Source organism: Zingiber officinale, chromosome 1B, assembly GCF_018446385.1.
Source record: "Zingiber officinale cultivar Zhangliang chromosome 1B, Zo_v1.1, whole genome shotgun sequence".
NCBI lineage: Eukaryota > Viridiplantae > Streptophyta > Magnoliopsida > Zingiberales > Zingiberaceae > Zingiber > Zingiber officinale.
Window position 1 is genome coordinate 67,869,275 of NC_055986.1, and position 14,614 is coordinate 67,883,888.

A 14,614-nucleotide genomic window follows, 5' to 3' on the forward strand; every position below is an offset into this window, starting at 1 on the left:
GCTGAATAGGCGTAAGCCTATTTCGAAGCATATTTGGGTAGTCCAGCACATATGCTGAAGAGAGACAATGATAAGTTGGACAGGAATTCACTTGTTTGTGGGTTATCCTAGAGAAATAAAAGTAGGTTTATAGTCTTAAAAATCAGAAGGTCATTGTTAGCATCAATGACCGATTTTTAGAAAAGGACTATGTAATAAACCACGTGCCCATAAGAAAATTTGTTCTTAAGGAAATAATAAAAGACATGTCTAATCTAGTACCAATTGTACAAGATGAGATACCACAAGGAAACTGCAACACGTATCACAAATGATACACAATTGCAGAAAGTGCCTTGTCGTAGTGGGAGGGTTGTTAGACAACCTAAAAAGATTCATGTTTTGGGAGAGTTTTTGGACTCGATCCCTGGAGGACATGAACCTGATCTCCGGACATATGACGAAGCACTCTAAGATAAAGATGCAATATCTTGGCAAAGAGTAATGAATAACAGAATTAGAATATATGTATTCTAATAAAATCTGGAAGCTTGTAGAACCACCAAATGGTGTAAAAGCCTTTGGGTATAAAAAGGTCTATAATAGGGATAGACAGGAAGGTAGAAACTTTCAAAGCAAGGCTAGATGAAAAAGGAAACTTTTTCACTGGTAGCCATGCTTAAGTCTATCCGGATACTTTTATCTATTTGGTAAGTCGATGTCAAGACAACATTCCTTAATGGAAGTCTTGAAGAAAGCATCCATATAAAGCAACCAGAAGGGTTCATTGCAAAGGGCTAAGAGTATCTTGTGTGCAAGCTCAATCAGTCTATGGACTGATGCAAAGCTTCAAGGTCTTGGAACATCCAGTTTATCAAAGTAATCCAGACCTATGGATTTATTGAGTAAACGGATAAGTCTTGTGTATACAAAAGGTGTGATGGAAACGTGGTGGTATTTCTTGTACTATACGTAGATAACATTTTTGGTAGTTGGAAACAATATCAAAATGTTCTCAGAAGTAAGGGTATGGTAGTCCAAATAATTCAATATAAAGGACTTGGGAGAATGTATATATTTTTGAGATCAAAGGATCGCAAGAAAAATATACTTATCCTAAGCTTGATACATCAGAAAAATCCTTGCTCGTTTTAAGCATGCAAAACTCCTAGAAAGGTTTCTTACCTTTTAAGCATGGAGTGTCTTTATCTAAAGAGATGTCTCCGATGACATCAAAGGAGATTGAGGACATGTAGGCAGTTCTTTATGCTTCGGCAGTTAGACAACCTAATGTATGCTATGCACGAGAAATCTGTTTTGTCAAGGGCATAGTTAGCAGATATCAAAGTAACCCTAGACAAGGACATTGGACTGCAGTAAAGCATATATTAAAGTACCTTAGAGGAACTAGAGATTATATGCTAGCTTACAAGGCAGTTAATTTAGTCCCTGTGGGTTGCATGGATTTTGACTTCCAATCGGATAGGGACAATAATAAGTCAACCTCGGGGTTTTGTGTTTACTTTAGGAGGTAAAGTCATAACTATGGAAGAGTGATAAGCATAGGTGTTTTTCTGGACTCCACCATAGAAGCTGAGTATATGGCAAGCCTCTGAGGTAGCCATAAAAGCTAAATGACTCAATAACCTCAAGATGGACTTAGATATGATTTCTGGTTTGTCCAAAGATTATTACAATTCATTGTAATAATAGTGGTGTAGTAGCAAACTCGAAAAAACCATAAGTCTATAAAGTAAGAAAACACAATAGAGCGCAAGTACCACCCAATACGAGAAATCGTATAAATGAGGAGAAGTTGTTGCCGCCTAGATTACATCAGATGATAACCTAAGGTCCTTAAGGCAAGAGCTTTTTGAAAGTCATGGGAATCAGATGTATGACAGCAGATACGGCAGCTTAGTCTTTTAGTATAAGTGGGAGATTGTTAGAGTCTATACTAAAAGCCTAGCTTTTGGTATAAATATTTATCTAGAAATAAGAATCACATTGGTCAAATGTTTACATTTATGATAAATGTAGTTGTTCAATTAATTTATATTGTAGATAACATGGTGTGTGGTGTCACACATAGAGGATCATGTTATCAGTACCTTATAAATTATAAACAGTAGCTCACGACCATAATGGAAAGGAACAAACAATTGGAAGGTCGTAGTGTAATTAGGTATTAGTTTATCTTAACTATATAATTACACTAGTACACTTAGAGTGTATTGAGTAGGACCATTAGAGGTCGTTTCTTTTATACTGACTTTATAAAGAAACAAAGACCTCAGTTATTATGGAAGTGTGTGCTCTTAATCCTAATATAATAACGAGCACATATATTTGATATTTATTTCTTTAATTTATCAATGGGTGAGATTTAGTTCGATGAATCAATAAGCCGGATAAGTTGGGAAATGATATCACTTATAGTGTGTGTTGTTGATTATAGATGGAAACTGTGTCCTAGTGATCTAGGTTGAGAATGTCCCCAAGAGGAGCTCATAAGGATTGTCATGTTAAACCCTGCAGGTGGACTTAGTCCGACATGACGATGAAGTTGAGTGGTACTACTCTTGGAGCTAGATATTAATTAAGTGAGTTGTCAGTAACTTACTTAATTAGTGGACATTTGTTATCTTAAACACAGGGAGAATAACACACTCATGATAAGAAGGAGCCCAAAATGTAATTTGGGAATGGTGCGGTAGTTCAATACTAGTTCTCTAGTGGAATGAATTATTATTGATAAAATTAAGTTGTGTGTTCGGGGCGAGCACGGGATGCTTAATTTTATCGGGAGACCAAAACCAATTCCTCCTCTCGGTCCCTATCGTAGCCTCTTAATTATAGAGTACTATACCCACCTATACCCACTTTCTTACCCATCCTATAGGGGCCAGCCAAGCTAGCTTGGAGACCAAGCTAGGGCCGGCCATGGGTATGTTCATGGGCGAATTCATGTGGCCGTCCCTATTAAAATAAAAAGGAATTTTAATTTTAAAATTTTCTTATGTGGATAATATAATTTAAAAGAGAGTTTAAAAATTTAAATCCTTCCTTTTATAAGATTCTACAAAAGATTAAGAGAAGAGTTAAAATCTCTTTCCTTATTTGTAGATTAAAAGGTTGATTTTAATTTTGGTAAAAACTTTCCTTTTAATTATATTCATGATTTAAAAGAAAGTTTGAAAATTAAAAATTCTCTTTTATTAGTTTCTACAAAAGATTAAGAAAAGATTTAATATCTTTCCTTATTTGTAGATTGAAAGGAGATTTTAATTTTTAGAGATAACTTTCCTTTTTGGAAATTATCCACATGTTTAAAAGAAAAATTTTAATTTATAAAATTTATTTTTATTAACCAATCATGAAGGGATTAAAATTATTGGAGAAATTTTTATAAATTTCTAGAAACAAATTAGGAAGTTTTAATTTTTGTTTTAATTAAAACTCTCCTTGTTTTGGGGAGAAGAGTGGCCGGCCATTATAATTTGAAAAGAGAAAATTATTTTAATTAAATAAATTTTCCTTTTCAATGGAAAAAGAATTAAGGAAGTTTTTATTAAATTTTCCTTATTTGCCAAGACCAAGGATTATAAAAGAGGGGAGAGGAAACTTCAAGGTGAACGACTCTATTCTATTTTTCCTCTCTTTTCTCCTTGGGTGTGGCCGGCCCTTTCTTTCCTCTCCTCTCCTTTGTGTGGCCGAAACCTTCTCATGGTGGAGATATCTTTGGTGGCCGGATCTAAGAAGGAGAAGAAGGAGAGAAAGCTTCTAGCATCCCTTGGAGCATGGTGGTGGTGGTCGAACCTCTTCATCCTAGGAGAAGTTTTGATGGACGGAACTTGTAAGGAAGAAGAAGGTGCTTGGTGGTTCTCATCTCGGAAGATCGTTGCCCACACAACGTCCGAGGTTAGAAGAGGAATACGGTAGAAGATCAAGAGGTCTTTCTAAAAGGTATAACTAGTAATTTTTGTTTCCGCATCATACAAGTTATTTTTGGAATAATACTAAATACAAGAGGCATACGATTCTAGAGTTTCGAATTTGTTTTCGATATAGTGTTCTTTTGTTTTTCTTTCCCTTGTGATTTGATTGTTCTTTTCGGTTAACCTAAAGTTATTTTAGGAAATTAAATATTAGCTTTCTATAAAAGGTTTTATCTAGTCGGTGGTGGTTGCTCCCATATCCAAGAAGGCCATGTGGCTCGCCACGTCAGTACTGGGAACCGATTATGGAAATTAATATTTAATGGAATTAATAACTTAAGGTGATTTGGGTCGAACGTGTTAAGTTCCGCAGGAGATCCAAGTCAAAACCTAAAAGAACAAATAGATTAAGTTTTGGATCAAACGTGTTAAGTTCCGCAGGCGATCCAAAATTTAATTTAAAGAACACATGGTAGTTAGGAAAAGGTTTCAGACCTTTGTACAAAATTTTTGTACAGTGGAACCTCTAGGTTTTCCGAGTAGCAACCAACAAAAATGGTATAAATCACAAGCATACATGGTTAAGCATAAGGGTGTATCATGTGATTATACTATCATAAGAAACATGGTAACATAGTTAACTTGGGTTCTAAGCTTCCTAAACCCTTGGGTTCCTATCATGGCCGAACCCCCTTAGGTCTCAATTTAGGTAAAAACAACCTCCAAGCATGTGAAACCTAAATTATCATTACATGAATTTCATAGGAAGCATTATAAGTATGATTTACTTGGTTTCTAAGTTCTCCAAGTCCTTAAACTCATGTGGCCAAACCCTATCAGTATATAAACAAGGTCCCAAATGTCATGAAAGCATGGAAACCTTAAACCACATTTATAGCATTTTTTTCCAAGTAACATAGTAAGCATATTGAGCTAGTTCCTAAGTCCTTCAAGCCCTTAACATATGTCATAGTCAAACTTTTAACAAGTGTTCATGAGGGCTAAAAACAAACATACAAGCATGTGAACTTGAACTAACATCATGTATAAATTCATAACAAAACATTATACAACATGTATGGCCGAAACTTACCCTAGCCTCAATTAGGTCATTAAACAACATATAGCATGGGAACTTTGTCTTTCTACTTATCATATTCCATGTAAAGTGACATAAGCATATTTAATTCTTGTTCTAGGGTTTCTAGGGCATCTATTCCTTCATGGCCGAAACATACAATAGTCCATTTAGGTCATGGAAAAATTTTACAAGCATGTGACACAATCAACACATTATCCTATTTTCATAAGAAGCACTTTTAACACATTTGGTTTCATTTCTAAGGCCTCTAGGTCTTTTAAACCCTATTTGGCCGAAACTCAACAGTATATAAACTTGCTTCAAATAGCCTAAAAGCATAAGAAATCATACAAGTTTCATAGCATGTATAAAGACAAGCATAATAAACATACATGTGAATTGTGTCTTAGGCTTCCTAGGTTTCTTTCCCTTTTTCTTTTATTTTTCCTCATGGCAGAAACCTACCATTCTTTAAACTAGGCTTTTTAGTGGCCTAAATCATGGAAAACCTAAGTAAGTTTCATGGCAAAAATTACTAAGAACATCATATACAAAGTTGGTTCATAAACAAGCTGGGACCCTTGTGATCCTACATGTCATATATCATGTAACTAATTTTCCTATACTCAATTTAAACATAAGAACATTAAACAACTTTCATATCATAATATCACAGAGGTCTTGAGCATATTAGAATTTTGTTTAAGCTTTTCTAACTATCCATCTTATCATGGCCGAAAATCTAAAATAAGAGTTCATGAATTTCTAGCAATGTTCAACATGAAATTCTTTAAGAAAACTCTATATTCTATCATACAAACATGGTTACTTAAAATTTAAAGGTCTTCCTAACCCTAAGCCCTTTTCTTGGCCGAAACATATAAATGAATTTCTTTTGGTTCCAACTTTTAAGCAAGAAAACCAATAAAAGATCCTTAATAGTTCATGGAGAGAATCTTGCATTAGTTTGGTTACACAATATTTTCCCTAACCTCTTTAAAATATTTTTGGCCGAAATTCTAGGGTTAGGTACTCCTCTGATCAAGCATCATTTAGGTATAAAAACATGAAGAAAATCCTTCCTACATAGCATAGAAAAATATCATGAAATAAGGACTTGTTTAAACCTTCCTAGATTTGAAAACCCTTTCTTTGGCCGAATTTTTCTTAAATTCCTTCCTAGGTTTTCTAATCCTTATAAAATCCGAAAATCACATAAAAAGCCTTGTACCACAGGTGAGGGGAAGCTTACATCCTTTTCGCTTGTGGATCTAAGGTATGGTGATGGAAGAAGTAGCCTCTTCTTCTAGTTCCTTTCCCTTGATTCCCTTGCTTAGTCCTCCTTGTATCTTAGGCTTTCTTAGGAGAAAACCTTGGCTTTGGGGCCGAAGATGGAGGAGAGGGGACTGATGGTTTCGGTGAGGGAGAGGAAGAATGAGAGAAAATGAGAGAAAAATAAACTTCTCTTTTCTTGCTCCCTTTTATGTTAAGGGGGAAGAGGTAGCAAAATTGATTTTTGCTTTCCTTCTCCCTTAGCCTTTTTTTTCCTATTTCCTATTTATTTTATTTATTCATTTATTCTTACCATTCATGATGAAATAAGGGGGATTGAATCCTCTTAATTCCCTCTTTAAATTTTCGGCAACAACAAAGAGGAAGAAGGAGAGAAAGGGAGGAAGGCAAGTTGCCTTTCTCTTGCTCCTTTCTTGTTTTCTTTTGGCTAGCTTTTACTCTTACCTTTATCATGAGTTTCCCTCCTTTGCTATCAATATCTTCTCTCTATCCCAATTGGTTTCTACTAATTAATTCTATGAAATATAATATAAGAGGTTCATGGTTCAATCCTTGACCTCCTCTTCTTTTTATTTCATTTTATTTCTTTTTGCTTCAACTCACTTCCTATTATTTTTCTAAGGAAAAATCCCACATTCATATATTTATCTTACAAGCTTAGTGGGTATTACAGTACCCCGTACCTCATAAAAAGTTCGTCCTCGAACTTTAAAATAGCTCCGGGTACTTTTGTTTCATATCGTCCTCGCGTTCCCAGGTGGCTTCTTCGAATTGTTGATTCCGCCACAAGACCTTTACTAAGGGTATTTCTTTGTTCCTTAACCTCTTTATTTCTCGGTCCAGAATCTGGATGGGTTTACTTTCGTAACTCAGGTCTTCCTACACCTGTACCGACTGAGGCTCAATCACTTGATCTGTGCTGGGAGTACATTTCTTGAGCATCGATACATGGAACACGTTGTGAATGGCAGTCATGTCTGAAGGTAGTTCTAGTCTGTATGCAACTTGGCCCACTCTTTCTAAAATCCGATATGGTCCTACGTATCGTGGGCTTAACTTGCTCCTCTTTCCGAATCTCATTATTCCTTTCATGGGGGATACCTTAAGGAATACCAAATCTCCGATGTTGAATTCTAATGGCCTGCGCCGTTTATCGGCATAATTCTTCTGCCGACTCTGAGCAGTTTCTATTCGTTGGTGGATCTTCTGTATAGCTCGGGTGGTGTCATCAACAAGTTCCGTTCGGAACCCCATTTCCTTCTTTTCACCACTTTCATACCAGCATATAGGGGATCTACATTTCCTCCCATAAAGAGCTTCGTAAGGTGCCATTTTAATAGTAGCTTGGTAACTATTATTGTAGGCGAATTCTGCCAGGTATAAATATCGGCACCAGCTTCCCTTGAAGTCCAGGGCGCAAGCTCTTAACATATCTTCTAATATTTGGTTCACTCTTTCAGTTTGCCCATCGGTCTGAGGGTGGAAAGCTGTACTAAATAACAACTTCGTGCCGAGGGCCTTCTGAATGCACTCCCAAAAGTGTGAAACAAAACGTCCATCTCTATCAGAAATAATGGTCTTAGGGATACCATGTAATCTGACGATTTCCTTAACATATATCTGAGCTAGTTGTTCAGTTGAATAAGTCATTTTGATCGCCAAAAAGTGTGCAGACTTCGTCAATCTGTCCATGATCACCCATATAGCATCATATCCGTTTGTCGTCCTGGGTAGACCTGAAATGAAATTCTGGAATTTGGACAGGTTGTAATAATCTGCCGGGTCTCTGGTGTTCAGCTTTTACCCTTTGGCAGGTCAGACAAGTACTGACATACTGAGCCACTTCTCTTTTCATACCGGACCACCAAAATTTCTTTTTCAGGTCCTGGTATTGTGCGATTTTTGTCCTCCGGTCAGTGCTTGGTTCATGCCCTTGTTCATTGCTTCCTGGTAGTGCTCGGTAATTAGGGCACTGCTGACTAGCTCCTCTGCAGTCTGCGGTCTATTAACTCCGCCGGCTACGTTCAGGGCTATCTTGGGTCGGAGCATTTTTAACATTAATCGGACCCTTTCTTTTTCAGTACGGATCAGTTCTGGGCACAGTCGTGCTAGGCGGTTGAACCTCTTGACGGCTTCGTTAACTGACAGATCACCTTGCCGGAACTCAGTGAACTCATCATAGTGCTTGTTGGTCACTTGCATGTGGAAGAATACCTCTAAGAACTCTGTCTCAAAATCCGTCCACTGTATTTGGTTTATTTGTCTTTTCGCCTTTACTCTGTCCCACCACATCCGGGCATCTCTGGTAAGGCAGAACGACGCGCATTTGACCTTCTCGTGTTCAGGCCAATCCAGTAGTTCCATTATGCTTTCCACGGTCTTGAGCCAGGCTTGTGCATCCCATGGTTCGCAGTTTCCCGAGAATGCTTCCGGCTTGAGCCTTTGCCACTGAATCAGATAGGCCTTGTAACGCCCGAAAATTCTCAAAACTATATTAGAATTATTGTACGATTTTTCTGGAATTGTTAGATATTTTTCCGGAATTTTTCCGAGTAGCGGAAGTAGCAAAAATAATTAGAACCGTAAAATAGCTTAGGCGGGAATCGAACCCGAGACCTATGGTTTACGGATAAGTTTAGTAACCCCGTGCTGAAAGAAAGGAGAACCAAATATATTTATATTAGAGTTGGGTTCATTAAACCACTTAATATAAATAATAAACTTAAGTTGGGGTTTGGGTTATTTTGGTTCGGCACATTCTTCTCCACCGAAACCCAACACCACCGCCGCCTCTCTTTTCTTCTCCTCTTCCTCACGCACGACACACCAAGCCAAGGGTCAAGGGATCACCTTCCGGTGACGACTCCAACACGGAAAAGGTTCATCTCCGCGAGAGGAACGCGAAGACGTGAACGGATCGTCGAGAGGATCAGTTTTTCCGGAAGACCTAGCGGATAGAATTGTAAGAAAACCTTGCGATTGAGGTAAGAAACCCCTCACCTGCAGTATAATTGCTCTCGCTTGTTAGTTTTGGCGTTAGTTCAGTAATTTTACAGTTTTCAGTTTTAGGGTGTGCTTTTAGTGCACACCAAGCATTCGGTAGAATGCCCAGTTCAGAAGGATGCACCAATAGGCGTCCTAACAGCATGTAAAATATATTAGAAACATTTTTATTCAGTTATTTATCAGTTATCACAGCTATATGGATCAGATATCCATTGGGTAGGCTCCCACAGTAGCCTCTAGGTTCAGATAACCTAGAACAGCAAAGTAAAATAAAACAGTATTCAGTATTTTACTTTTATTCAGTTGGCACTGTACTTGGATCAGATATCCATGGGCTGGACTCCCACAGTCGTCCCTAGGTTCAGATAACCTAGTAACCCTGCTGGATTCGGAACTTGCAATCCCGGGTCTCGTAGGGATGCGCGCACAGTAAGTACAGTTGTCAGGGCCCCAGCATCATGTATAGTTTTCAAATTTGAAACCAGTGATGAGAACACTAATTTAGCTTTCAGTTCAGTTCAGGTTCAGTTTACTTGACTTGAGTTCGTGTACAGATTTAGATATATGCTTGACTAGTTCAGTTTCATGCTCAGTTTATTAGTATGCCATGATCAGTTTAGAGCACGCTCAGTTTATATGTTATGCCATGCTTTGTGTGATACCATGCCATGCCATGCTTGCATATTCAGTATATTTTTCAACCAGCATGATTTAAAATCATATTTGCATCGTATGCATGCTTTTGTGAGGTAGATGGTTTCTTACTAAGCTTATTGGCTTACAGATACTACTTTTCTTATACTGCAGATACTGGTAAAAGGAAAGTGGATTAGCGGAGGCTGGAGGGCGATGCTACGATGATGTGTGTGTGCAAGGGGTCTGGAATAAAGATCCTTGGGATCTATACGCTTTTATTTCAGTTTTAGCACTTAACATGTCTAGTTTCATACTTAGTCTTGTTACTAATTGTTCTAGCTTAGTAACTATGTCTTGTTTAGCTTATCACGTTTAGAACATTAGTACTTATATGCTAGAATGTATCTCCATTGTTTTAGAACTGTTGTGTGATGATTTGGCACGCCAAAGTGCTGAAATCAGAACTCTCGAGTGAAATCAGACACTGATCGGTCCCCAGACCGATCAGGGTCTGAGCTGTTCCACTGGATCGGTCAGCCGACCGATCCAGCGAGATACAGTATGCTACTGTATCCTCCTGGATCGGTCTGCCGACCGATCCAGACACACCTGGATCGGCCTGCCGACCGATCCAGCAGGGCATAGAATCGCAGTAAGCTTGATCGATCCGTGGATCGATCAGCAGCTAGCTGGGAAGTTAGTTTGAGTTCCTAGCTCAGATGGGAGGTCAAGAATCCTCCTTAGCACATGTACACCAACCGGAAAGGGTCTTGAATCCTTCCTTATAACCGCATGGGTGCATCAGTTGTCAGATTAACAGAGTCAGTTAGTGAAATTTTATTTTACTCAGTTTTCCGCACAGTACGGCACAGTAGTTTCAGTAGTCACTGGAGCGGCTGTAGGTATAACCGGTAGTGCATTCTGATTTGTCGGTGGGGTAACTGGGTTGCCTTGCTGACCCATTAAGGTAGTGATCAGCTGTTGTTGCTCCGAGATTTGATGCTGGAGGTCTGCGACTACCTGCGTCAGGTCTGGTGGAGTCCGCTGTCCCTCCGGTTCGGGCATTGCGTGTCCTAACCATGTTTATCTAAATAAGGATAAACAGACTAGTGTAAGTGGTTATCATTTTTAGCCCATCTAATGTACTGTTTTGTTTCTATCTATTTGTTCTGGTATTATTCCTAAGCTACCAATACATACTCCTAATCTAAATTATAACTAAAAGCATGGAATAAAGCATCAAACATAAGTAAGCAAAACATGAAACTAAAGCATAATCAACATAAGGAAAAATAAAGAATAGAGTGACAAGCAATATAACATAAAGAAATAAAGCATGAGCAATATAGCAAAGAAAATAAAGCATAGGCAATATAACAAGAAAGAAAAATAAAGCATAAGTCATATAAAATGAAACTAAGCATAAGCATATAAGAAATTCAAAGAATAAATCAAGCAAATAGTATAACACAAGAAAATAAGCATGAGCATATAAAATTAAGCCTAAATATTCTTACTTGGAGCGGCAGGTCGGAGGCTTGATGTGTGTGTAGTGAGCTGGCAAAAACTTTGGCTCTGATACCAACCTGTAACGCCCACCCTCCCTGCTAACCCTAAGGGACGGGGCTACGATACTCTACGTACATATTACAGCGGAAGACTTAAAATAATTTTTCTTAGATTAATAAAAACTTTTCTTTTGTTTGCATATCCGAACTACACTAATATGGTTTCCATAACATGATAACAAGATAAATAGAAACATAACATCAAGTCACCCATTTAGTACTGCAATTTATGAAACCAAAGCGTAATTCTTAAAAGTTCTTAAAGCAGGTTCTTATTGGGTTGCCTAGCCACAGCCACACACATCTCCTTGCCTCTCCTGCTGCTCCTTTAGCACATCCAGCTTTTTCCTTTATCTGCGGTACAAGGAAAGTAAGCTGTGAGCACTCATGGCTCAGTAAGTTCCTTTCCTACTCACTAAAACCAAAAATTATTACATAATCAAAGAATATATCAACATAACATGATCTCAACTAGTCATGACATAACATATCATACTCTTTAATCATATCATGCAACATAACAAAATCATAATTAGTCATGGCATATCATCTCTTAAAGCATAGCATGAAATATAACATAATCATATCTAATCATGGCATCTTATCCCTTAAAGCATAGCATGGAACATATCATAGTCATATCTAATCATGGCATATCATAAATCATAGCATTATCACAACATGATCATAAAGTATATGCAATATGATTTTGAAAACATGTATCCGAAAAACATGTGTATGTCTCATGATCTTTAAAATCATTTCTTCTTACATATATACTTGAACATAATATCAACATATTGGGGATCCCGGCTTAGTACCACATACATACATAATGCGCGCATCCTAAGTAGATCCAAGGTAGCTAGTCTTGATCCTACTAGGAAACTAAGCCCGTAGCTCGACCTAGGGGCACGTAAGGAGCCCACCCTTTACTAGGCCCCTAATTCGACCTAGGGGCGCATAAGGAGCCCACCCTTTTGGTACAAGCCATTCAAAGTAAAATACATGTCATACTTATACATATCATACATCATACAAGCATACATCACTTAGGCATACATCATATAAAAGTATGCATCACTTAGGCATACATCATGTCATAAAGGTATGCATCACTTAGGCATACATCATATAAAAGTATGCATCACTTAGGCATACATCATGTCATAAAAGTATGCATCACTTAGGCATACATCATATAAAAGTATGCATCACTTAGGCATACATCATGTCATAAAAGTATGCATCACTTAGGCATACATCATATAAAAGTATGCATCACTTAGGCATACATCATATTAACATGCATATCATAAAAGCATACATATTTTAAGCACATAGCATATCATCAAAGTATGCATATTTCCTTCCACATAGCATATCATAAAAAAACATGCATATTATAAGCATATAGCATATCATCAAGCATGCATATTCTAAGCACATAACATATCATCAAAGCATGCATATTTCTAAACACATATCATATCATAAAAACATGCATATTCTAAGCATATAGCATATCATCAAGCATGCATATTCTAAGCACATAATATATCATCAAAGCATGCATATTTCTAAACACATATCATATCATATAACATGCATATCTCTATCCACATATCATATCATAAAAAGGTAAAAATCACAAGCATACATGGTTAAGCATAAGGGTGTATCATGTGATTATACTATCATAAGAAACATGGTAACATAGTTAACTTGGGTTCTAAGCTTCCTAAACCCTTGGGTTCCTATCATGGCCGAACCCCCTTAGGTCTCAATTTAGGTAAAAACAACCTCCAAGCATGTGAAACCTAAATTATCATTACATGAATTTCATAGGAAGCATTATAAGTATGATTTACTTGGTTTCTAAGTTCTCCAAGTCCTTAAACTCATGTGGCCGAACCCTATCAGTATATAAACAAGGTCCCAAATGTCATGAAAGCATGGAAACCTTAAACCACATTTATAGCATTTTTTTCCAAGTAACATAGTAAGCATATTGAGCTAGTTCCTAAGTCCTTCAAGCCATTAACATATGTCATAGTCAAACTTTTAACAAGTGTTCATGAGGGCTAAAAACAAACATACAAGCATGTGAACTTGAACTAACATCATGTATAAATTCATAACAAAACATTATACAACATGTATGGCCGAAACTTACCCTAGCCTCAATTAGGTCATTAAACAACATATAGCATGGGAACTTTGTCTTTCTACTTATCATATTCCATGTAAAGTGACATAAGCATATTTAATTGTTGTTCTAGGGTTTCTAGGGCATCTATTCCTTCATGGCCGAAACATACAATAGTCCATTTAGGTCATGGAAAAATTTTACAAGCATGTGACACAATCAACACATTATCCTATTTTCATAAGAAACACTTTTAACACATTTGGTTTCATTTCTAAGGCCTCTAGGTCTTTTAAACCCTACTTGGCCAAAACTCAACAGTATATAAACTTGCTTCAAATAGCCTAAAAGCATAAGAAATCATACAAGTTTCATAGCATGTATAAAGACAAGCATAATAAACATACATGTGAATTGTGTCTTAGGCTTCCTAGGTTTCTTTCCCTTTTTCTTTTATTTTTCCTCATGGCCGAAACCTACCATTCTTTAAATTAGGTTTTAAGTGGCCTAAATCATTGAAAACCTAAGTAAGTTTCATGGCAAAAATTACTAAGAACATCATATACAAAGTTGGTTCATAAACAAGCCAGGACCCTTGTGATCCTACATGTCATATATCATGTAACTAATTTTCCTATACTCAATTTAAACATAAGAACATTAAACAACTTTCATATCATAATATCACCGAGGTCTTGAGCATATTAGAATTTTTTTTAAGCTTTTCTAACTATCCATCTTATCATGGCCGAAAATCTAAAATAAGAGTTCATGAATTTCTTGCCATGTTCAACATGAAATTCTTTAAGAAAACTCTATATTCTATCATACAAATATGGTTACTTAAAATTTAAAAGTCTTCCTAACCCTAAGCCCTTTTCTTGGCCGAAACATATAAATGGATTTCTTTTGGTTCCAAGTAACTTTTAAGCAAGAAAACCAATAAAAGATCCTTAATAGTTCA